We start from the raw sequence: 25257 nt of genomic DNA on the forward strand, positions 1-25257 counted from the left end.
TCAAGTAAAGACAGTTAAAGGGGTATAAAGAGGTGACAGTAGTCACCAAATAAGCCATAAAATAAAGGCATCTTTACAATAATATGAATCTACTCTAAAGTATTGATCTTTGGAGGCATTGTATAGTGTTGGATGATGTAAATAAGTATGGACATTTAAGTTGATACTACTATAAGTGATATAAGTAAAAACATATTGACAGCTTGTCCTATCTTTGAGACAATTAAAGTAGAACTTAAATAGACAAATATAGCTTAAAATCTTGGTGATCCTGCACAGGGACCTCACGTGGTTCGAAACAAGATGCGACAGAGGCTCCTCGCTGGGTAAACCGGTATCCACCCTCTACCAACATCTGCTGGTGGGACATCTGTCGGAGAACAACACCTTCCGCAGACAGTGGGAAACACTTCTGGACACCACCTTCACGGACCAACAATGGGAGGGTGCCATGTTCTGGCAACATAAAAGCTCCATAAGCACCCAATACCAGGAAACAAATTACAAATTAATTACATCCTGGTATAAGACCCCAGCGCTGCTCCACAGAATCTTCCCTACAACGCCCTCTACATGCTGGAGATGCCTTGAGGAGGGGGGCACGTTAATCCACATATGGTGGGAATGTCGCCTTATAGTCCTGTATTGGGAAATGATTAGGGAAAACATAGTCGAAATCCTGGGAGACGCGACGGAATGGTCTGCGGCTTTGGCCCTTCTACACATTTCAAAGCTGTCGAGGACCATGTATAAAAAATCTATCCTATGTCATCTACTCAATGTAGCCAAAGCCCTGATTCCGCTATATTGGAAGAAAACGGAGGCGCCCGGAATTCGGGAATGGATTCGTAGGGTTGAGGACATTCAGGGTGCGGAGACGATTCAAGCCGCATTAACTGGCAGGGAGGACAGGCATGCAGAACTGTGGCGGCCGTGGTTCACGTTCGTTTACCGTGACAGATAGGACACGATAGAGCGAGCGGGAGAGCGAATGAGGGGGGGGGGGGCGAACCCCGCGGATCATGGCCAGGACTGCTTACCTCACTCTATCCTACCCTGCCTCTTGATGGGCTAGGGGACAAGTCTTCTAAACCTTCTATTCCTTCTAAACCTTCTGACTCCTCTCCCTTTACATATTCTTCACATTCCTCTTATTCTTCTAACTCTTTTCTCTTTTCTACCACGTTACCTGTGATATTCGCCTACACATTTTTCACACGAACGAGCTCACGGACACGACAACCTCGTGCCCTTGTGGAAAACATGCACCCTAGCTGGGACCGGTTAGAGAACGCACGGACAGGGGACACGACACTCGCCTCTCTCACACCTACGCTGGCCTTCACTGCAGACACGGAGACCCATACATGCAGGATACACCCGCGACACGCAACACACTCTGAATTGGTCCAGGGTTATACACAGTGAAGCTAGGCGGTGACAGGTAGTGATGTATAGTATGATGTACTACTTGTCGACCCATGTGCCTGTGTTTGATCAGTCCGGTGTTTGATCAGTCCAGTCCGGTGCGCCTTTGGCGGTTATGAAAATTGAGGACCTGCGAGTCCTTATTGTTGCCAATATTTGTACTGACTACTGCCGCACCTGACTTCTTGACACTTCAATAAACAGATTAAAAAAATAAATCTTGGTGATCCAATTACTCAATATAGGGGGTAAATGTAAAACCCTCATTTAATCCATCTGGGGCTAGTGTGTTGAACCTATATATCCAGTAACATTCTCTCTTGAGGAGCGTGAGATCAAGATCCCCTCCTCGTCGTCCAAGGGTCACTTTTTTCAATGCCTGCAAATCTAACGCCACTAGGGTCACCATGATGATGACTCCTGAGGTGTCTTGCTATTGGAGTGTCTCTGAGGTTTTTAACAGAGTGTAAATGTTCCATCACTCTCCTTTTAAAGGGACGGATGTTTTTTCCAACGTATCTAAGACCACATGTGCAAATCAGGAGATAGATTATACCTTTAGTGTTACAATTAAAGAATTGTTTAGTAGTACATACAGTTTGTTCACTTGAATTTGTGAGACACTTGGAGCCTTTTTTCATGTACCTACAGGCCACGCATTTATCACATTTATAGGTTCCCTGTACAGAGAGCCAATTGTGACCAACCTTTTGGTTGGAAAAATGGCTTGGTACCAAGACTTCCTTGAGGTTTCTACCCCTCCTTGCAGTGAGTGATACATATGGAGTAATGGCTCCTTTGAGTTGGGGGTCTTGGGAGATAAGTGGCCAAAATCTCCCCATAATCTTTTTAGCTTGATCCCAACCGGAATCAAAGTTTGCAATGCAGCGAATGGGTGACTGTTCATTAGGTATTGATCTTTTTTTTTTTCAATATATAGTTTTTTATTAGTTTTGTAAAGAGATAACAAAAGAGATAAACAATTGTACATATATAATGCGACATATATGATATACACATACATAATACAAATTCTGGTGTTAGTTGGCACAATAGAGTCTTCCCATATGTGAATGTGGGGGCATACACGTATAGATGATAAAGCAGAGAGGGAAGACTAGAGAACTTATTGGTTTGCACATACATACAATGCATAAGGAGGATGAATACATAATACTGATGTATAGGTTTACATTGTACATAAGAACATGTTGCTATACAAGACACTGGGAGCGACCCGACACGGCTTGCCATAGTGTAGTAGGTGTAATATTAACATAGATAGAGGACTATGAGAACAATTCGTCAAATGCGTCATTTTGCACGTGCACACCAACAATATTAATGGAGCATATCTCTACGGTAAGGTAGCGAGGAGGAGATATAGGGCTTAAGGTGTTGCTCAATAGAAGTCCTAGGTTAAGGGATGGTGCCACACCGATCGAGCGCTCCGAATGCCCTACAACGAGCGGCTGTATGCCACACCAATATTGCGAAGGAAACACATAAACAGTGTAGCATATACATGTACCAAAATGAAAACATAGTAGGAAGGGGGAAGTAGTGATGGGTGGGCGACTGTGGGGGTCTGCTGAACTAGTTGAGAAGTCTGCATTCTATATGGGACCTCTTGAATGTTCTGAGTTGCGGAGTTACAGCTCTACCGATTTTGGTAGTGTGGATTTGAGAGTGAGACTTTAACGACCATAAGGGTCACGGAGCGCATATGTTCTGTTACAAGGTGGTGTAGGATTCCATAAGTGAAGCCCAATTCCGCCATCGGGTCAGAGAAGCCTGAACATTGCCTCCTTTAGCCCATTCGAGTTCATGATGGTATGTCAGATCTACCCTGCGCATAACCTCTGGTAGTGATGGGGTGGTGGTTCTTTTCCAATGGGATGCTATACTCAATTTTGCTCCTACTAGAATATTTAACACCGCATCTCTGGACGGCATATCACGTAAATTTGGGATGAGGTGGAGTAAGTAAATTTCCGGGCGTAATGGTAAAGTAACCTTACACAGTGCATGAATGGTCTTTTGGATAAGCTGCCAGAAGATCTTCAGGTCAGGGCATTGCCAAAATATATGTTCTATAGAACCTAACCCCGACTTGCAACGCCAACATGCTGAGGGAGAGGTCGGGTATATTTTATGAAGTCTACTTGGGACTAGATACCATCTCATTAGTATCTTAAAGTAGGCTTCCCAGATTGTGACACATTTCGAAGATTGTTTAGTATACATGATAGAATGTTCCCATTCTTCGAGTGTCGGGGTTATCCCTAAAGTAGTTTCCCACTTCAACATGTAAGGTAGCTTGATGGGGTCGTGGTGGTGCAGCAGCTGCAGATAGCATAAGGACAGAAATTTACATGAAGTTCGAGGTAGTTTGGCATTGTAGCATTGTGTGCCTAGATAACTAAGGGATAGTGGGTCTATATAACCAATCGATTGAGAGAGTAGGATATGTTTGACACGCAAGTATAGGAAAACATCCCTGGGTGGTAGATTATATTGGTCTTGTAATATTGGAAAAGGGAGTATGCCCTCCTTGTTGAATAATTTGTATACATGAGTCACTCCTAGGAGTGCCCATCTAGACATTTGGAGATTAGGAGATATGGAGGAAAGGGCTGAAACAGGAGCGAGATACAGTGCTTCCACTTTAGACCATAGTGCAGAGCTCCAAGAGGGCCAGGATTTCGTAAAGAAATGAGATGCCGGGAGTGTGGAGGGTGTAGTCAATGTGAGGGATGACCATAGGTTATCCGAGAGAGATTGTGAGCCACCACATGCGGCTTCTAGTTCTACCCATACCGGTTTGTGTGTGCCCATCATAATATTTAGGCCTTGTGAGAGGAGGGTTGCTTTGTAATATAGGAGGATATTGGGAACGCTGAGGCCACCTTTTTTAAGTGGGTGCCATAAACAGCTAAATGAAACTCGTGGAGGCTTTTTCCTCCAAATATGAGCGTTGGTGGCTCTCTGGAACCGTGTAATGAGAGAGTTCGGTAGTGCAATAGGAAGCGTCCTAAACAGATAAAGTATATGTGGCAAAACCATCATTTTAACGGTGCTGATTCTTCCAAACCAGGATGTATAGAGATTGTTCCAAGACTCCATTTGCTTAGAGATTTCGTATAAGACTGCTATGTGATTAGCTTTTATAGTTAGTGATTTAGATTGTGTCAATTTTATTCCCAGATACGAAATCGATTTGGTTTGCCATGCAAAGGGGTATTTAGTTTCTAATTCCTTAACTAGGTGTTTACTGAGTCTAATGGGGAGAATTTGGGTCTTGCTAATGTTATTCTTGTAGTAGGAAATGTTTCCATATGTGGTTAATGTGTGTAACAGGTAAGGGATGGAGTTAGATGGATCGGCTAGGAAGATGATCACATCATCGGCGAAAAGTGCTCTCTTTTTTTCTCCAGACGGAGTGTGTAGGCCAGGTAATGCTGCATCAAGTTTTATCGTTCTGACTAGAGGTTCCAGGCATAAAATGAAGATCAAGGGTGATAATGGGCACCCTTGCCTTGTGCCATTAGAGATACTAAAACTCCTAGAGGTAAAGCCTGAACTAAACACTTTAGCAGAGGGAGCAGAGTAGAGGGCTAAGATGCTGGTGATAAAGTTTTTGGAGAAACCAAAGGCCGATAGAGTGTTGGACATATAATCCCAATTTAGGCGATCAAATGCCTTTTCCGCGTCTAATGCCAGCAGGGCGCCGGATTTGTTAGTCAAATTGGCCCAGTCAATTAGGTCCATGCAATATCTGGTGTTGTCCCCAACTTGTTTGCCGGGAACAAAAGCAGCTTGTTCTTCCGAGACCAGCTCGGTCACCAAGGGACGGAGCCTGTTAGCAAGTAATTTGGCGTATAGCTTAACGTCAGCGTTAAGTAACAAAATCGGCCTGAGGTTTCCACAAAGTGTCGGTGATTTATTTGGTTTGGGCAATGTTATAATGTAGGCTTCTAACATTTCTCGTGGGAATTGGCCAGTCGTTCTAATCTTGTTGAACAGTGTAGTAAGGTGTGGGATTAGACGTGGGGACAATTTTATATAATAGTAGTTCGTGAGACCATCAGGCCCAGGTGCTTTATGCTTAGGCAAGGATTTGATAGTGGCAGCCACTTCTGATTCCGTAAAGGGAGCATCTAAAAGGCTGTTATGATGTGCCGAAATTTGAGGGAGCGAGATTTGAGATAGGTATCGTGTAATGTTTGAAGGGTTTGGAGTGGTCGTGGACGCGCTATTGTGGAGATTATAAAGGTCTTCATAGAAGTGGGCCAATTCCTCCACAATGTTAGTCGGGTTAAATATTTTAACCTTATCCTTGGAATAAATATACAGAATTTTAGTTTGTAGATACTTCCTCTTCAGCTGGGCTGCCAGTAACTTGCCCACTTTGTTCCCTGAAATGTAATAGGTCTGTTGGGTTTTGCGTGCTTGATTGGTATATCTTTGTGTTTGAAAAAATTGGATTTCGTCCTGTATTTTAGTAATTTGTCGGGATAATAATTTAGTCGGGGATTGTTTGTTGGATTCCTCTAACATTTGGAGAGTGTGAAGGAGTGTAGATTCTTTTGATATGTAACTTTTCTTTGCTAAGGAACCTAATTTAATGAAATGACCCCTGACAACTGCCTTATGTGCCAACCATTGAGTTTCTACTGTAGTGTCCTCTGTAGAGTTGACAGTAAAGTAGTTGTCAAGTTCTGTAGATATGTATTGGACGTCGGAAGGGTTATCGAGGAGAGCCTCATTCAGACGCCATTTGCCCCTTCCTGTTGTAGGTTAATGTGATTATGATAGGGGCATGATCGGACCAAGTCCTAAGCCCGATAGATTGGTCTTTAAGGTGAGGGAGAGTATTTTTATCCACCAGGCAGAGGTAAATACGTGTATAAGTCAAATGGACTTGTGAGAAGTAAGTATAATCTCGGGCAGTTGGGAATAAGTTCCTCCAGGTGTCACAAAGATCCTGCTCGTGAAGGAGCTTAGAGAACAATTTACTATTATGATTGGAAATTTTGCTGGGAGGTTTGTTGTTAACCCTTTTTATATCTAAAGATGGTGTAAGGGTGCAATTGCAGTCGCCACAGATAATTACATGGCCTCGTTTGAGGGTATTTATTTTTTTAATTGACTTGTTAAGAAATGAAAATTGAGCTTCATTAGGAGCGTAGAGCGACACAATTGTCATTCGGATACCATTTAGGTCTCCCACAAGAATGAGCAACCGGCCAGCCCGATCAGCAAATTGTTTATGGACTGTGAAAATCCAATCTTTGTGGAAAAAAATTGCTACCCCTTTAGATTTGTTTGGGGAATAGGCGTAATACGCAACTGGGAATTTTAGAGAACGAATTTGAGGAGGATTATGTGTCGCGAAGTGCGTCTCTTGGACACATACAATAGCGGTCTCTGCTTTGTGCATATCTTTTAGTAGTTGTTTCCGTTTATAGGGGCTATTGAGGCCTTTGGCATTAAGAGAAAGGATTTGTAATGTGTGGGGTGTCATAGGTCACTTTAGTAATTAAGCAGCGGTGCCACCGTGTCATTAGGATATTGCAGTGCACTTTGCTACCTCTCATCATATACTGCCTGGGCCAGTTTAGGGACATGCATGTCATAAGTACATAGGGATGTGTCTCAACATCACCTGTAAGGAGGAGATTCTCAAGCCGTATGAGGTCTTTTGAAAAAGTGAAAGCTATGAGGCCCAAAGATAGCATGGGAGGGGGATGGGTGGGAGTGGTAGGGGAAGGAAGACAAAAACCTGTAGAAAAAAAAAGAAGAACAATAACACAAGTATATACAGAAGGAACCCTTAGTGGGTTTCACTTAAACTATCACCTGAAGAATATGAAAATACATACTCCTAGATGACTTAGGGAGGGTTTATGTAATGTAATGTCTCATAGAATTTACAGTACATTAGGATACATTGTAAGAACCATCTGAAAGCACGCTATAGAATTACCCTGAGGAAGATTGGGTAGAGTGGTACGCTCAAAAGTTGTTCATAATCAACTGGACAACTACAAAACGCATGGCAAAATGATGCAGGAACAGAGTGAGTTCGTTAAACGACATAAACAGCGGGAAGACTCTGCCAAAGCCTGAGGCTAGCATTAGTGTTAATGCAGAGCTCCGCCGTGTACGCTTATGTCAGTGGCAATAATTATAGCGCACAGGTATGAGATTAAAGATGTGATTTCGAGAATGCATCCTTAGTTGTGATAACAATAAAAACTAACATATATTATAGGTATATAAAAAAATAACATAAAATAAAATGAAATAATGCGCTCCTTGTGAGAAAACTGAGAAAGGACTCAATTAAACATGTCGAGCATCAATAGCCATGTGGCATATGCGCCGGTTGAACACCGTCGTGTAGATGCCCTCCATTGGCAACACAGTACGGTCTCATCGGATTCAACCCATGGAAAATAAAAACACTGCAATATAACAGGCGTTGTATGTGGTCCAGAGTGGAGAATAGCGTTAGAGATCTAAATGATATACACAGATAGGGTGTCACTGTAAGTGAGCATGTAAATAAATTAAATTAGAGAGTGTTCTCTCAAAAGTCGGGTCGGGGAAATGCGCAGCCGAGTAATAGTGCTGTGCAACACATGCTTCGAATGTGCCACGGAGCATAATACTCCCAACTATGAGCTCAAGATCTTTGACTACTAAGGTATTGCGATATATATGAATGCAACACAAGTACCTACAGCAACCATATTGTGAGAATTACTGAGAGTAAACCGAAGGTATCTCTAAACTGAGCCCTGCTACAATGTAAGCTCTAGGGACATCATCGTTACCAAAGCTGTTATATAGTGGCTCAGATAAAAATAAAAATTTAACATACAGATGAAGCATGCATAAGTGGGATACCGCTACAACCATCATACATGCAGTCACGAAATCATGAGTAATCCCAATGGGTCGGTACGGGTTAGGACACACTCGGGCAACAAGGAGGCAATTGTAGTGGCGATATATCATAACATACAGAGTTCAAACTCTAAACAATGTAAACTGAACAGTGTGATCAACCAAGTCTGGGTGGCTTAGAAGTAGAGGGTCAGAAACATCACTGCAATCTCACCACCTGTACAAGATACTTATCAATTTGTCCCTTAGGTAGGTATGTACAGCCAGAAGGGGTTCAAGGAGTGCCGGTTGGTGACTTTGCCATTTGCCAGTCCGCCTGAAGTCTTCTCGGGGAGGCAATATTCGATGTATTGTGTGGTTGAGGTGTTCCAGACCCTAGGCCCCAATTTGAAATCAGCTTCATCCCCTCAGTCGGATCTGCTGCTATGTGATTACGGCCTTGACGCCAAATGATCAGTTTAGTGGGATAACCCCATTTGTACGCCACGTTGTGATTTCGCAGGGTTTTAGTAACCAATATAAATCCTCTCCTTTTCTCCATCGTGGCTGCTGATAAATCTGCAAAAAGGGCGATCTTTTGATACGGTTCTGGGATCGATTGGGTTTTTCTCGCCGCTGCCAATTTGCTGAACTGGAGTCGTAGTCTGATTACCCGTCAGAGAGATTAGATTTCTCGTCGCCATCTTGAATACCTTTCCGGCGCTCCGATCTTTTTGATTTAGGCATTTCAGATAACTTCAATTGCTTGGACTGAGGCATTGTATGCTTCTGTGGCACTCCAGAGATGATTGTTAGATGCTATATAATTAGTTGCTTGTGGTCGGGTTGGCGGAGGAGCTCCTATTCCATGCGACTGCTCTCTCCGGAAGTCGGCACGCCCCCAAGTATCGGTTGATCTTTAAGGAGATCCATTCTGTCGCTTTGTAGAGCTCTCTGGTAGGCCTGTTTCAAGCAACGGTTGGGGTATCCCCTCTCCTTAAACCTAGTCTTAAGCCTAGATAGTGAATTGTTCCACGGTGGAGCAGTTTCGCCTGAGATGAAGATATTGTCCCACCGGGATTCCTCTCTTTAGGGTGGTAGGATGGTGACTCTCCCACCTCAACATAGTATTTGTCAAGGTAGGTTTCCTAAAGAGAGTAGTCTCTATCTTAGACTGAGGAGTGGTACTGAAAGTACAATCAAGAAAGTTGATGGAGGATCCCCCAATCTCCATCGTGAATTTAAGATTTAAGTTGTTGGAGTTCAATCTTTCCACGAATGTCTTAAATGATTCTATTGTGCCTGTCCAGACCATAATGATATCATCTATATATCTCTTCCACAAGTAGATGAATCTCGTGTATTCGAGGTAGGTATCTGAAAAAACCCACAAAGTCCTCCCACCAACCCAGGTGCAGGTTAGCATATGACGGGGCACAAGACCTACCCATAGCTGTCCCCTGCACCTGGTGGTAGTATTGGCCATTGAATAATAAGAAGTTGTGGGTCAACACAAATTGCAGTAGATCAATCACAAAGGAGGTGTGACGTTTATGTCTAGGCCCCCATGTCTCTAGATAGTGCCTAATGTGTATTAGACCAAGAGAATGTGGGATGGATGAATATAAAGCCTCCACATCTAGACTACACAGTAAAGCATTTTCTGGTAGATGAATGGAGGCTAGACATTTTAATGTGTCTTTAGTATCCCTGAGATATGAGGGTAGCTTCTCTACGAACGGTCAGAGTATTTTATCAATATATATACTCGCTCTGTTCGTCATATTGTTGAACCCAGATACAATAGGTCTAGCTGTTAAGTTTTTGTCTTGTTTGTGTACCTTGGGTAGGCAATAGAAGGTCGATACTGTCGGATTCTTAACATAGATGTATGTGTATTCATCTCTCCCAAGTATGCCATCATCAAAAGCTGAATCGAGTAATTTCTTTAAGTCTGACAGATATTTAATGGAGGGGTCTGTAGGTAAAATTTTGTATGTAGTGTCATCTTTAAGTATATTCATGGTTAATTGAATATATTGTGATCTGTGATATGGAAAATAAAGGTTGATTCATTACAACTTCTACCACACAGTAACCTCTCTGGTAATGGAGAGCCCTATGTGAATTACAAGACCTTATCATTAAACCTGCAGACAAGGGGGATAATATTGTAGTACTTAACAGATCACAATATATTCAATTAACCATGAATATACTTAAAGATGAAACTACATACAAAATTCTACCTACAGACCCCTCCATTAAATATCTGTCAGACTTAAAGAAATTACTCGATTCAGCTATAGAATTCACTATCCAGGCTAAATCGCTTAAGACTAGGTTTAAGGAGAGGGGATACCCCAACCGTTGCTTGAAACAGGCCTACCAGAGAGCTCTACAAAGCGACAGAATGGATCTCCTTAAAGATCAACCGATACCTAATGAACAGTCACCCATTCGCTGCATTGCAAACTTTGATTCCGGTTGGGATCAAGCTAAAAAGATTATGGGGAGATTTTGGCCACTTATCTCCCAAGACCCCCAACTCAAAGGAGCCTTTACTCCATATGTATCACTCACTGCAAGGAGGGGTAGAAACCTGAAGGAAGTCTTGGTACTGAACCATTTTTCCAACCAAAAGGTTTGTCACAATTGGCTCTCTGTACAGGGAACCTATAAATGTGGTAAATGCGTGGTCTGTAGGTACATGAAAAAAGACTCTAAGTGTCTCACAAATTCAAATGAGCAAACTGTATGTACTACTAAACAATTCTTTAATTGTAACACTAAAAGGTATAATCTATCTCCTGATTTGCACATGTGGTCTTAGATACGTTGGAAAAACCATCCGTCCCTTTAAAAGGAGAGTGATGGAACATATACACTCTGTTAAAAATCTCAGAGACACTCCAATAGCAAGACACCTCAGGAGTCATCATCATGGTGACCCTAGTGGCGTTAGATTTGCAGGCATTGAAAAAGTGACCCTTGGACGACGAGGAGGGGATCTTGATCTCACGCTCCTCAAGAGAGAATGTTACTGGATATATAGGTTCAACACACTAGCCCCAGATGGATTAAATTAGGGTTTTACATTTACCCCCTATATTGAGTAATTGGATCACCAAGATTTTAAGCTATATTTGTCTATTTAAGTTCTTATGTATATAGTTCTTTACATTAATTTTGTACATATTTTTCCTCCAACTATTTGTCTCTTTGATCAATCATACTAGTGGTTCTTTCCACCCTAAACATATAAGACCATGACTCTCTACTCTATATTGACGCACTCTACTGTAATTGTCTCAAAGATAGGAAAAGCTGTCAATATGTTATTACTTATATCACTTATAGTAGTATCAACTTAAATGTCCATACTTATTTACATCATCCAACACTATACAATGCCTCCAAAGATCAATACTTTAGAGTAGATTCATATTATTGTAAAGATGCCTTTATTTTATGGCTTATTTGGTGACTACTGTCACCTCTTTATACCCCTTTAACTATCTTTACTTGATGTATTAATTACATCTCATCACGTTCAGGCACTTCCAGGGTTAATAAACCGGCAAGAATCTCATACAGTGACGTCACGCTGAAGAGAGAGAAGGGGTGTGGCTTGTTTTGAGTTTGATCGCTAGGCGCGAACTGCCAAACACACGCCCCTTCATTCATTGGTCTTTGAGCGGTATAAGAAACCACTGGTGTCAGAGGACACCTGTATAGCCTCGGAAGAAGGCGCGTTTCTCAGCGCCGAAACACGTGTCAGGCAACAGGCAGTTAGGCCAGATAGACGCTCGTGTGCCATCGTTATTACTACTAGCTAGTCAGACAGAATTGGATTCATTTCCTTAACCTTAACAAGCGGAAAGTGTACTTTATTTGGGGATTTGGTCGTGGATGCAAGGGATGGTGTAAGGGATAGTGTAAGGAGTGGTTCCAAGTTGGTGATTCTCTCTCTATCCTCTGAACATACTCCTATATTTCTCTTGCAGAATCAAGTTGCAGCCATTTGTTGTTTTTTAGCTATACACCAGCAAATGGATACAAGCTGCAGCAACTTTGTACTAAATCCTCACTTATACAATTCAATTTAAACAAGCCTTCCCTTCTATGTAACAAATTGTTACACTTTGCTACTCTGTTAGACCTTACAAGTCTTTACTCAGAGATCTCTCACAGTGTGATTCATTAATATAGATGGTAATCTCTATTCAATAGCTACCATTAGTCTACAATAACTATTTTAGCACCCGTATGGGATTTATCTTTATTTGAAGATTCCTTCTGTGCTTATTACAAGACATCTTCTAGATTTTTTTCATGTCCCATTTATGAGCATATATTCTATCTCTCCTTACTCATTACTTTATTTTGTTCTTTACATTTTTTGAGGGGTTTCTATTTTATTTTTTGTGCTATTAAAAGCTAAGTTTTAAATATATAGATACCCACCAGGGGGCGTCCAACTCCTATCAGACCCACCAGGTCTGTTTCTCTTTGTATCTATGTCTGTATGTTTATCTGTGTGTCTGTGTATCTGCATAGGTCTGTTTGTATGTCTGTGTGTCTGTGTATCTTCAGGTGTCTGTATGTCTGTGTATCTATCTGTGTGTCTGTATGTGTGTTTGTGTATCTGTCCATCTGTATATCTGTATGTGTATCTACAGTTGTGTTCAAATGTTTACATACCCTGGCAGAAATTGTGAAATTTTGGCCTTGGTTTTGAAAAACAGTGGGACCTCGGTTTTCAAACGCCTCGGTTAACATAATTTTCGGTTTACAAATGAAAATCCATTGAAAATAATGCCTCGGTTTACATTTTTTTTTCGCAATACAAAGCAAGTTTCCCCAGGATGCATTGCACCTGGGAGGTTTATAGCACTGCCCCCTGCATGCTGGAGCCTGTGGGTAGCACGTGGCGTCGAGTGTGGAGGTGTTGAAGCGGCTTTTGCATTGAGTTTTGGAGCCATTCTGGAAATAGTTTGTTGTTGTTTTGGGACTTTTTTTGTGCATTTCTCAAGCTGTGGAAAGGTAGGAAGCTGAGCTTTGTCGTTTGCATGCCTTTTATTGTGTGTTCTGCATTGTGGGTTGGTTTCCATGCCAGATCATTTTGGCTTTTTTCTGACCTCCAGAACGGATTAATTGGTTTTCAATGCATTCTTATGGGAAACCGCATTTCGGTTTACAAATTTTTCGCAATAAGAAACGTCCTGGAGAACGCATTAAATTTGTAAACCGAGGTCCCACTGTAATACTTATTACGCAAAAACAATGGCTTTTATTGAAGGATAGTGATCATATGAAGCCATTTATTATCACATAGTTGTTTGACTCCTTTTTAAATCATAATGATAACAGAAATAACCCAGACGGCCCTAATTAACTTTACATACCCTTGAATGTTTGTCCTTGTTACAGACACACAAGGTGACACACACAAGTTAGCATGACAATTAAAGGTTAAGTTCCCACACTTGTGAAATTTAAATTGCAATTAGTGTATGTGTATAGTCAATGAGTTTGTTAGCTCTCATGGGAATGCACTGAGCATGGTAGATACATGATCCATGGGGAGCAGAAAAAAAATGTCAAAAGATCTGCATAATAAGGTAATGGAACTTTATAAATAAGGAAAAGGATATAAAAACATACCCAAAGCTTTGAAAATGCCCGTCAGTACTGTTCAATCACTTATTAAGAAGTGGAAAATTTGGGAATCTCTTGATACCAAGCCAAGTTCAGTTAGACCAAGAAAGATTTCAGCCACAACTGCCAGAAGAATTGTTCGGGATACAAAGAAAAACCCACAGGTAACTTCAGGAGAAATACAGACTGCTCTAGAAAAAGATCGTGTGGTTGTTTCAAGGAGCACAATATGATGAAACTTGAACAAAAATGAGCTGCATGGTCGGTTTGCCAGAAAAAAAGCCTTTAATGCTCCAATGCCACGATATACCCGACAACACCTTGACATACATCACAGTAATTTGGAATGATGAGACCAAAATAAAGCTCTATAGTCACAACCAAAAGCGCTATGTTTGGAGAGAGGTCAACAAGGCTTATAGTGAAAAGAATACCATCCTCAATGTGAAGCACGGTGGTGGCTCACTGATGTTTTGAAGGGGGTTTGAGCTCTAAAGCCACAGGGAATCTTGTGAAAATGAATGGCAAGATGAATGCAGCATGTTATCAGAAAATACTGGCAGACAATTTGCATTCTTCTGCACGAAGGCTGTGCATGGGACACTCTTGGACTTTCCAGCATGACCATGACTATAAGCACAAGGCCAAGTTACATAGTGACATAGCTGAAAAGAGACTTGCATCCATCAAGTTTAGCTTTCCTAAAGTTGACCCTCCAGTGGTTACAGCAGAAAAAGATGAAGGTTCTGGAGTCGCCATCAAAGTCTCCTGACCTTAATATCACCAAGACACTCTGGGTAGATCTCATGCAAGACTATCAAAGACTTTGCATGACCTGGAAGCATTGTGCCAAGACAAATGGTCAGCTATGCCACCTGCAAGAATTAGGGGCCTCATAGACAACTATTACAAAAGACTGCAAACAGTCATTGATGCTAAAAGAGGTCAATACACAGTATTAAGAACTAAGGGTATGCAGACTTTTGAACAGGGGTCATTTCATTTTTTATGATTGTGCCATTCTGTTATAACCTACAGTTGAATATAAATCCCATAAGAAATAGAAGACATGCCATGCCTATTGTAAAGAGTATGTAATAAGTTATTTTTAAAAAGAGTTACCCATACAGGGTAGTTCAAAAAAACAGGAAACTCAGTTGATAAAAAAAAAAATCAAACAAATACTCCTGTACTGTTGTAATTAAAGGACCACTATAGGCACCCAGACCACTTCAGCTTAATGAAGTGGTCTGGGTGCCAGGTCTATCTAGGATTAACCCTGCCTGCTGTAAACATAGCAGTTTGATAGAAATTGCTATGTTTACATATGGGTTAATCCAGTCTCCAGTGGCTGTCTCATTGACAGCTGCTAGAGGCGCTTCCGCGCTTCTCACTGTGACTAACTGAATGCGCACGCAGCTCTTGAACAGGAGAGTCCGGCGCTGGAGAAAGGTAAGATTTTAACCCCTTCCTCCCCCTTCAGCACGGCGGGAGGGGGGCCATGAGGGTGTGGGCACCCTCAGGGCACTATAGTGCCAGGAAAACGAGTTTGTTTTCCTGGCACTAGTGGTCCTTTAAAACCACTGTATAAATATAAGACACACTCAAAAGAGTAAGAAAAAAATAGCCATTTAAAAACACCCACAAAAATCCAGAGTATACTGTGAGTAAACTGTGATGTAGGTGGAAGGCTGCTCAGTCTGGAAAACCAGGCATGACTTTCAAAGACTTCAATACATAGCTAGCTGGGACACATTGTTTCACAAATCCATCTTGTTACTTACTAGTTAACAAAATTATACAACATTCTAGCTTAGACTTCGCAAACCAAGTATTCTAGTTTGCTTCCACTTGCCACTTCAATACCAGGTTATTTTTCAAAACCATTGCAAATAATAGCTTTATAGCATGGGTGTTGTAGCAGAGCTCCCTGTACCCCTGGCTGGGTACCTCCGCCAAGGACCGCTTCCTAGCTGGAACAGAGGACAAACCGCAGCACTTCTGCCAACAGTCAACGTGGTTTGACTGGGGTCCTGGAACCAAACCCTCCTGGAGCCAAATGGGGAACTCGCTCTATCCACCCCCAGGCACCGGACGATACTCAGTCCTGGGAGCCCTAGTCATTACAAGGACTTTCCCCATTGAATCCTCCACACTGGAACAGTGATTAGCCCTTTCCCCTCCCAGTAACCAGATGACACATAGTTATGGGAGTACAAGCTGGAATGTTTTAATCTGGCCAGATGGCCTGCTTTTATATACACTGCTAAAAAAAAAGGGAACACAAAAATAACACATCCTAGATCTGAATTAATTAAATATTCTTCTGAAATACTTTGTTCTTCACATAGTTGAATGTGCTGACAACAAAATCACACAAAAATAAAAAAAATGGAAATCAAAGTTTTCAACCCGTGGAGTTCTGGATTTGGAGTCACACTCAAAATTAAAGTGGAAAAACACAATACAGGCTGATCCAACTTTGATGTAATGTCCTTAAAACAAGTCAAAATGATGCTCAGTAGTGTGTGTGGCCTCCACGTGCCTGTATGACCTCCCTACAACGCCTGTGCATGCTCCTGATGAGGTGGCGGATGGTCTCCTGAGGGATCTCCTCCCAGACCTGGACTAAAGCATCTGCCAACTCCTGGACAGTGTGTGGTGCAACGTGATGTTGGTGGATGGAGCAAGACATGATGTCCCAGATGTGCTCAATTGGATTCAGGCAGGGCCGGTGCTGGATTTTTAGGTACATAGGCGAAGATGCATTTTTCCACACCCCCTCCAAAAAAAACATCTTCACCTATGTGCCTCTTAACCAGCCCCTCTCCCCTCCCCGACCATTAGTGGTCCCTTCCCTTCCCTGTCCCTTAGTGTTCTTCTCCCCTCCCCCCTCTTTTCCCTGTCTCTTGGTGTTTCTCTCCCATTCCCTCCCTGTCCCTTGGTGCACTCCACACCCCTTTAGTGGTCACTCCCCTTCCTGGTGTGCCTCCTACCTCTATTGTTGAATTGCCGAGCGGAGCAGATCCCCTAAAGGAGCTTCAGGTTTCTGTACCCGGCCGGACTGACAGGGAGTGCTCTCTCTGTGAGCACCTCCTGTCAGTCTGGCCAGGTACAGGAAACAGAAGCTTCTGTGCCACGCTCCGCTCCGCTACACTCTGTAAACACTGACAGTCACACACTCAATGACAAACACACAGACGTCACTGACAGACACAGACTCATTGATCTGACACACACTGATTGACACTCATTGACAGACACACTGATAGTCACACACAGACTCAATGACAAACATACTCTCACTGATTTGACAGACACACACTCATACACTGACAAACACACTCATACACTCACATGCACACACACTCATACACTCACATGCACACACACTCATACACTCACATGCACACACACTCATACACTCACATGCACACACACTCATACAATCACTCGCACACACACTCATACAATCACTCACAGACACACATGCTGTCACTCACAGACACACATGCTGTCACTCACAGACACACATGCTGTCACTCACAGACACACATGCTGTCACTCACAGACACACATGCTGTCACTCACAGACACACATGCTGTCACTCACAGACACACACTCTGTCACTCACAGACACACACTCTGTCACTCACAGACACACACTCTGTCACTCACAGACACACACTCTGTCACTCACAGACACACACTCTGTCACTCACAGAGCTGGTGTGGATGATGGATCATTCCCTGGGGTCCAGTGGGGCTGCTGGGCAGCGTGCGGCAGTGCTGTGATCAGACGCGGCGAGGGAGCTTTAACCTCTCTGCTCTGCTCCCTCGCGCGCTGTCTGCTGATGCAGCGGGAGCCGGAATATGACGTCATATTCCGGCTCCCGCGGCATCAGCAGACAGCGCGCAAGGGAGCAGAGCAGTGAGATTAGAGCTCGCTCGCCGCGTCTGATCACAGCACTGCCGCACCGGGGGTCGAGATGGTGGCCTGGCAGGAGGGAGAGCTTCCCTCCTGCCGGTCACTGAAATATTGCGCCCCCAGAGCCCGTGCGTCCTAAAGCGGCCGCCTGTGCCGCCTTATAGACGCGCCGGCCCTGGATTCAGGTATGGGGAACGGGTGGACCAGTCCATAGGATCAATGCCTTTGTCTTGCAGGAACTGCTGACACACTCCAGCCACATGAGGCCTAGCATTGTCTTGCATTAGGAGGAACCCAGGGCCAACCGCACCAGCATATGGTCTCACAAGGGGTCTGAGGATCTCTTCTTGGTACGTAATGGCAGTCAGGCTACCTCTGGCGAGCACATGGAGGGCTGTGCGGCCCCCCAAAGAAATGCCACCCCACACCATTACTGACCCACTGCCAAACCGGTCATGCTGGAGGATGTTGCAGGCAGCAGAACGTTCTCCACGGCATCTCCAGGCTCTGTCACGTCTGTCACATGTGCTCAGTGTGAACCTGCTTTCATCTGTGAAGAGCACAGGGCGCCAGTGGCGAGTTTGCCAATCTTGGTGTTCTCTGGCAAATGCCAAACGTCCTGCACGGTGTTGGGCTGTAAGCACAACCCCCACCTGTGGACATTGGGCCCTCATACCACCCTCATGGAGTCTGTTTCTGACCGTTTGAGCAGACACATGCACATTTGTGGTCTGCTGAGGTCATTTTGCAGGGCTCCTCCAGTTCCTCCTTGCACAAAGGCGGAGGTAGTGGTCCTGCTGCTAGTTTGTTGCCCTCCTATGGCCTCCTCCACGTCTCCTGGTGTACTGGTCTGTCTCCTGGTAGCGTCTCCATGCTCTGGACACTACGCTGACAGACACAGCAAACCTTCTTGCCACAGCTCGCACTGAAGGGCCATCCTGGATGAGCTGCACTACCTGAGCCACTTGTGTGGGTTGTAAAATCCGCCTCATGCTACCACTAGAATGAAAGCACCGCGAGCATTCAAAAGTGACCAAAACATCAGCCAGGAAGCATAGGAACTGAGAAGTGGTCTGTGGTCACCACCTACAGAACCAATCCTTTATTGGGGGTGTCTTGCTAATTTCCTATAATTCCCACCTGTTGTTTGCACAACAGCATGTGAAATTGATTGTCACTCAGTGTTGCTTCCTAAGTGGACAGTTTGATTTCACAGAAGTGTGATTGACTTGGAGTTACATTGTGTTGTTTAAGTGTTCCCTTTATTTTTTTTGAGCATAGTATTTCTGAACAGAGACAAGCACACCCATGACACTCCCAGACAAAACAGGATAATCCCTCCCCTTGGACCTGAGAGGAGACTAGTTACAAGCAAACATCTAACATACTCCTCCCCTGTGCCTGAGAGATAATTACCTGAGCACACAAACATAAAATGTAATTATCTCTCAGTACAGAAACAGGCAATATAACAAAACCCCAAAACACATAACAATCAGACAGGTTACATCCCCTGATAGCCCCGATCTGGGGGACCAACATATCCAAAAATCACCCAAATCAGTTCAGGGGTTCAGGATTTTCCTAAAAGTCACAGTTTTGACCGACCGTTCACATGGTCCTATACCCAAAACAGTTCCAGGGAAATCAGTGCTAACGGTCAGTCAAGTTCGGTTTTATTTTACAGGTTTCCCTGCAGGGCCCATAGTCTGTGGGCAGGAAGCTGCAAGCAGGCTCCTCCAGGAGCTTGTGGCAAACTCACGTGGGAAGGGGAGTTTGTCACAGGTGTCTTACCATTCTGAAATCAGGGCCGCCATCAGGGGGTGACAACCATAACGGTTGTCACGGGCCCGGCGGCCCTGGGGGGCCCGGCGGCCCTGGGGGGCCCGGCCGCCCGGGCCCCATGTGGAGCGGCAAAACTGCCGCAGGTGCATCTGCACTGGGGTCCATCAGGTGGCCCAAGCATTTAGGGCCACCCGATGGGCCCTATATCCAGGGCCGGCCTTAGGCCCTTAGGCGCCCTGTGCAAAAAATCTTCGCAGTGCCCCCGCCTACCCCCCCCACACAGGTACAGACAGACCGTCACATACATACAGTCTCTCTCTCTCTCTCTCTCTCACACACACACACACAGGCATCCACACACACAGGCAGACAGGCAGACAGCCACACACACACACACACACACACAGGCAGAAAGTCACACACACACACACAGGCAGACAGTCAAGCACACACACACACACAGGCAGACTGTCAAACACACACACAGGCAGACAGTCAAACACACACACACACACACACACACACACATACACACCGGCAGACAGCCACACACACAGGTACTCTAACACACACAGAGGCAGACAGTTGCACATACTCACACACCACAAACAGGCAGTCATACATGGTTACCTCTGTCCTTTATGGTCTGGGAGGAGTGAAGGCAGTGCAGTCCAGGCAGCTCCTGGGGTCTGGTTGTTGGTGAAGCAGGTACTCCTTCCTGCTTCCCATGCAGCCGTCATTTTAGCTCCGCCCCACCGTCATTTAAGCTCCGCCCCCACGTCAATTAGCTCCGCCCCTGCCGCAATGCTGGGAGTTTTTTTTTTATACTCCCGGGTGGAGAATAATGGAATCCTCCACCCGGGTAGCCGGCAATGTGTGAGCTGCGTCGGCCACAGGGCGCCCCTTGCTCCACGGCGCCCTGTGTGGCTGCACAGCTCGCACACCCCTAAGGCCGGCCCTGCCTATATGTTCAGGGGCCCAGTCAGCGCTGAGGCCGGGTAATTGCGCGACCGGGCCCCTTTAAAAAAAAACAAAAAACAATTGCGGCTACACCGCAAGGGCTGCTGGGAGGAAGTGACGGCCGGTCACTTCCTCCCAGCTTACTGCTCGCGGGAGGAGACCGGAGGGAGAGCAGAGGAGAGGCATCCGCTCAATACCATCATCCGCAGCCACCCTCCTGCAACTTAAAGGTAAGAGGAGGGTGGCTGATAAATGAGGTGTGTGTGTGTATGTGTCTGCATATATGTATGTATGTCTGTGTGTATGTCAGTATGTGTGTATGTGTCTGTGTGTATGTATGTCTGTGTGTATGTCAGTATGTCTGTGTGTATGTCAGTATTTATGTCTGTGTGTGTGTGTGTGTATGTATGTATGGGTCATGCCTTAACTACTGGTAATTCCTTGTCTCTTCCGGGTTGACAGAGCTTAGCCACACCCCCTTCTCTGACGCGGTCTCCCCACGCTACATAATGCGACCGTGCCAGATACAAGACGCTGGATTATTGAACAGCGTTACCGCGATATCAAACCGGCTAAAGATTTTCTCCAACCTTTACTTGTGAACCGAACCGGACTGGAAATCTACAGACCATCCTTCTCCTCTCCTCGACCACGGCTAGTATCTGGACCTTCCTCATCCTGCTTGACAAACTTCCCTTCCCGGAGGAGAACTCTGGGAACCTGATCTTTCACCATTGAAAGCTAAGTCAATTGCTATATCCGTAATAGGAGACAGCCTGTGTACTGATATTGATGTTAGAAAGTTCTGGAGTCCAGTAGCCAGATCAGCAATGTTTTCTGCCAGAGGTAGCCACTCGTTACCTAGGTGGTTGAGCCCCTGAGCCGTGAGTGGCCGTCTGGTCTTAAGCAGAGATGGTAGACTGGAACAGAGAGATGATAATCGTCGTGAGGCAAGCCGAGGTCAGTGGGAAGGAGAAGCAGCAAAGTCAAAACGGTCCAAATTCAGCAACAGGTAGGAGAAACAGGAACAAGCTTGATTAGAGAGTTCAGGAACCACAATAATCTGGCAAAGGTACAGAGACAGGAAGTGGCTTTTTATAGGCCAAGAACCAGACACATGACCAGACACAGCTGAAGAGACTTGTCACTGATACCAATGCTTGTAGAGTCAAGGTTACCAGATCTCAGATACATTTGCTAAAAGGCAGGCTGGTGTACTGGTAAGGAAGAGGTTTAGCAGCATGTAAATCAGGGTTCGAAACCCAGCAGAGTCAGTTCCTCACAGCCTGCTCTCAAGTCCGCTAAGCATTTCTGCTACATCCTGCTCTCAAGCCTGCTTATCTCTAACTCGAAAACAAATCTCTCATGCTACAACTTCATTTCTATTTTTCTCAGTTTCCATAAAACTTGCAAACTCCAATGTGCTATACTGCATGTATGCCAGAAGCTGCTTACTCAGTTTAAACAAACAGCGAAGTAATTAAAGATACAGTACCTGTATTATCCATAATTGAATACACAGTTCCTATACTGTCCTCTAGTATCCTAGTCATCAATCTGAGTCCTAAGAGATCTGCAGTTGTGCTCCATTTAAATATATGTAAGCATTACAGTATGTCTGTGTGTATGTCTGTGTGTGTGTGTGTGTGTGGAAGTCTGTGTGTGTGTGTGTGTATGTCTGTGTGTATGTCAGTATGTGTGTGTATGTAAGTATGTGTGTGTATGTATGTCTGTGTGTATGTCTGTGTGTGTGTGTATGTCTGTATGTCTGTGTGTATTGTGGGGATATTTATGGGATAATAATAGTAAACAGAGAGAATTACCCACTAATTTAATTCTCAGATCCCAAAGAACGTTTATCGTTATAAGTGAAATGTATATCTTATCAATTAGTCACAGATTTGTTATAAAAATAGATAATATTTATTTTTATGTTCAAATGATAATAATATAAGTAACATGCATGATAATAATCAATGGAAATTCAGTATAACACAATATGCAATACAAAGTGGTAATATAAAAACATCTCCTAATGACTAAGACGTAGCTTAGAATCTACAGCATTAGGCCGTCAAGACAAGATTTACGATTGTCTTTCACAGAGAAACGAAGTGAAACTCACACACAGAGCTGTAGCGTAGAGCAATAAAGCAATAAAAACTTTCAGCTGGCAGTTAGAAATAACCCTTGCAATGCTGGCTAGACCTCTTCTAGGGATTTAAGATCTACTCCTATGTAATTTTAAATAAAATAATATTTAAACAGTCAGTAACCACTTCCTGGATCCATCCAATTATGAGAAAATCTTACTATGTTACATAAGCTGATATTTTAATTAATTTGTCTAACAGATATTTTATCTTATTTTAGAGCAAATCAATACAGCTGGATAAATGTCATGATATGCTAACATGTGATATTAATCACATAAATACAATGTTATCGTTTTTACCTGCAGAGTAAAAAGTTTAAAATGTATTCCTTATTACTAAGATTTCTAAATATGGAAATCTGAACGTGTTTTTATCCAGTCATATATCATGCTATTAATTTTAATTAATTTTAATTAATTAATGGAAGCCAGTATATTTACCAGTTAAGTAGATATTTTCTCATCAGATATTCTCAGGTAGCTTGTTTGTCATGGGTCTCTTCCTCTGCATGGAGTGTAAGAGTTTCTGAGTGTCATAGGCTTCTCTGCCTTGTCCCTCCTGGCTCTGCCTGGATCGATCTCTCAATCCTGGATCTCTGAATGCTTGACTTTTTAAAGGGGAAACTTTGTCTGTTCGTCAGTGGCTAATTACCCAATGAGAACACTGTGGGTGTGGTTTCTTTCTAGGTAACCATTTTAGTATTTGGACTCAAGATGGCAGTCTTGTCCCACTAAACATACCTATCCAGGAAAGAGTTAACTTTTCCTGGTGGCTATTTTGACATCATTTACGTTATCTATATAGTGGCTATAACTCAGGTTTCCTTTCAGATCAAAGGGTCTTTCTCAGACTATGTGTCTCCATTTTCTGTAGTAATTCCTAATATGACAGTTTGTAATACTACAAATGACCCCTAAATACAATGGGAATCTGTTAGGTATAGAAAGTGAAATTTAATTATTTAATCTTCTCTGTCACCTATGTCTGGGTTTAGAATTTATTCTATTCCATTAGCATTTTAGACAGTCTGTCCATCCCCCGTTCTCAATGTCTTATCTCTTTGTTGTTTATACTACACATTCTTAGCCCTGGCTCAGTTTTAGAGAAAGGATAGAAATTTTGTGTCTCTTTTGTTAGCTTGAAACTAACAAAATGGAGTCTGGTATGTTCAGATTACTTCAGAATATATACTTTGTATTTCTATCATAGCACAAAATGTCTGCCGATATAAATACCCTGACATAACCCCCCTTAGTGCATATCATAGCCAAGTAATTTAGCTTATGAATAAGCACTATGGAAGTTTTCAGACATATTGTGCAATCACATCATTTATAATGTAGGCCTTTGCATGGAATGAACATTTTTGTATATTTTTGTACCTGTAAGAGTTTTGAACTTTACGCTTAGTACAATCAACCATAATATCATTATTATCATAACACACCCAATAACAATCTTAACATGGATGAACCAGTCAACACGATCAATAAGGTCAGTATCTAATTCAGAGTATTTAAATGTGTCCACAGAAATGTTGTCTTTCCTGATTGACATTTGGATAGTGTGGTTGGGCTTATGGTCCAGCAAGAACTTTAGATTAGGATCTAGAGGGATATCTAGATTCTGGAAGGGATCCACCATCTCAATAGCACTTTCGAGGACGTCAGTGTACACTGGGTATAGCGTAACGTCACCGATGGTGATACGAGAGTCGTGGGGTACCTTGATCAGTGATACAGGTGCTGGGAAGGCAATTACTTTATTAGTCACCTGGTCCCTGCGAAAAACACTCATGTTTTTAAGACACGTGCTTACCAACCATTTATCTTTTACTAAGATAGCATGTACTAACGTATTACTGTCGGTTTTTGACATAGTCACTTGACATGTTTCAGAGCCATGTTTAAGGTACTCGATCCCACACAAAGCATTGGTAGAATCGTACACAAAAGGTTTATTTTGTCTTTGAATTTTTCACAGTCATTCAAAATGGGTATTGAATACCAATCTGGTCCCCACGGTTGAAAAGTCAAAACATCTGGGGTTTGGACTTTTACATGGATATTTTCCTGCCATGTACCAACATTGTAAATTGTTTTCATTTGAAAAATGTTTTTGGGAGTTACATATGGTATGGCCAATAAAAAGCAAATCTCTATACGTTCCGGATCAATTAAGAGAGGTATAGCGCTCCCCATCTCAAAGGCCAGATTTAATTGCATAGGCTCAATTGATCTTCTGATCTTCTGTTTTTGTTTTTCTTAAAGCTGGTATGATCATGTCATTTTATGTGCATTCCCTAAGACTCGTTGTTAATTGTTTGTTTAGCTAGTGTTACTACTCTCACTGATAATCTAGTAAATTTATGTTCATGGTTTATGACTTTCACCTATCTGATCCTTCCTATCTTTTTATCCCAAATGTTCTCTCCTTTTAGTTTT

This window comes from Pelobates fuscus, chromosome 2 (assembly GCF_036172605.1).
Source record: "Pelobates fuscus isolate aPelFus1 chromosome 2, aPelFus1.pri, whole genome shotgun sequence".
Lineage (NCBI taxonomy): Eukaryota > Metazoa > Chordata > Amphibia > Anura > Pelobatidae > Pelobates > Pelobates fuscus.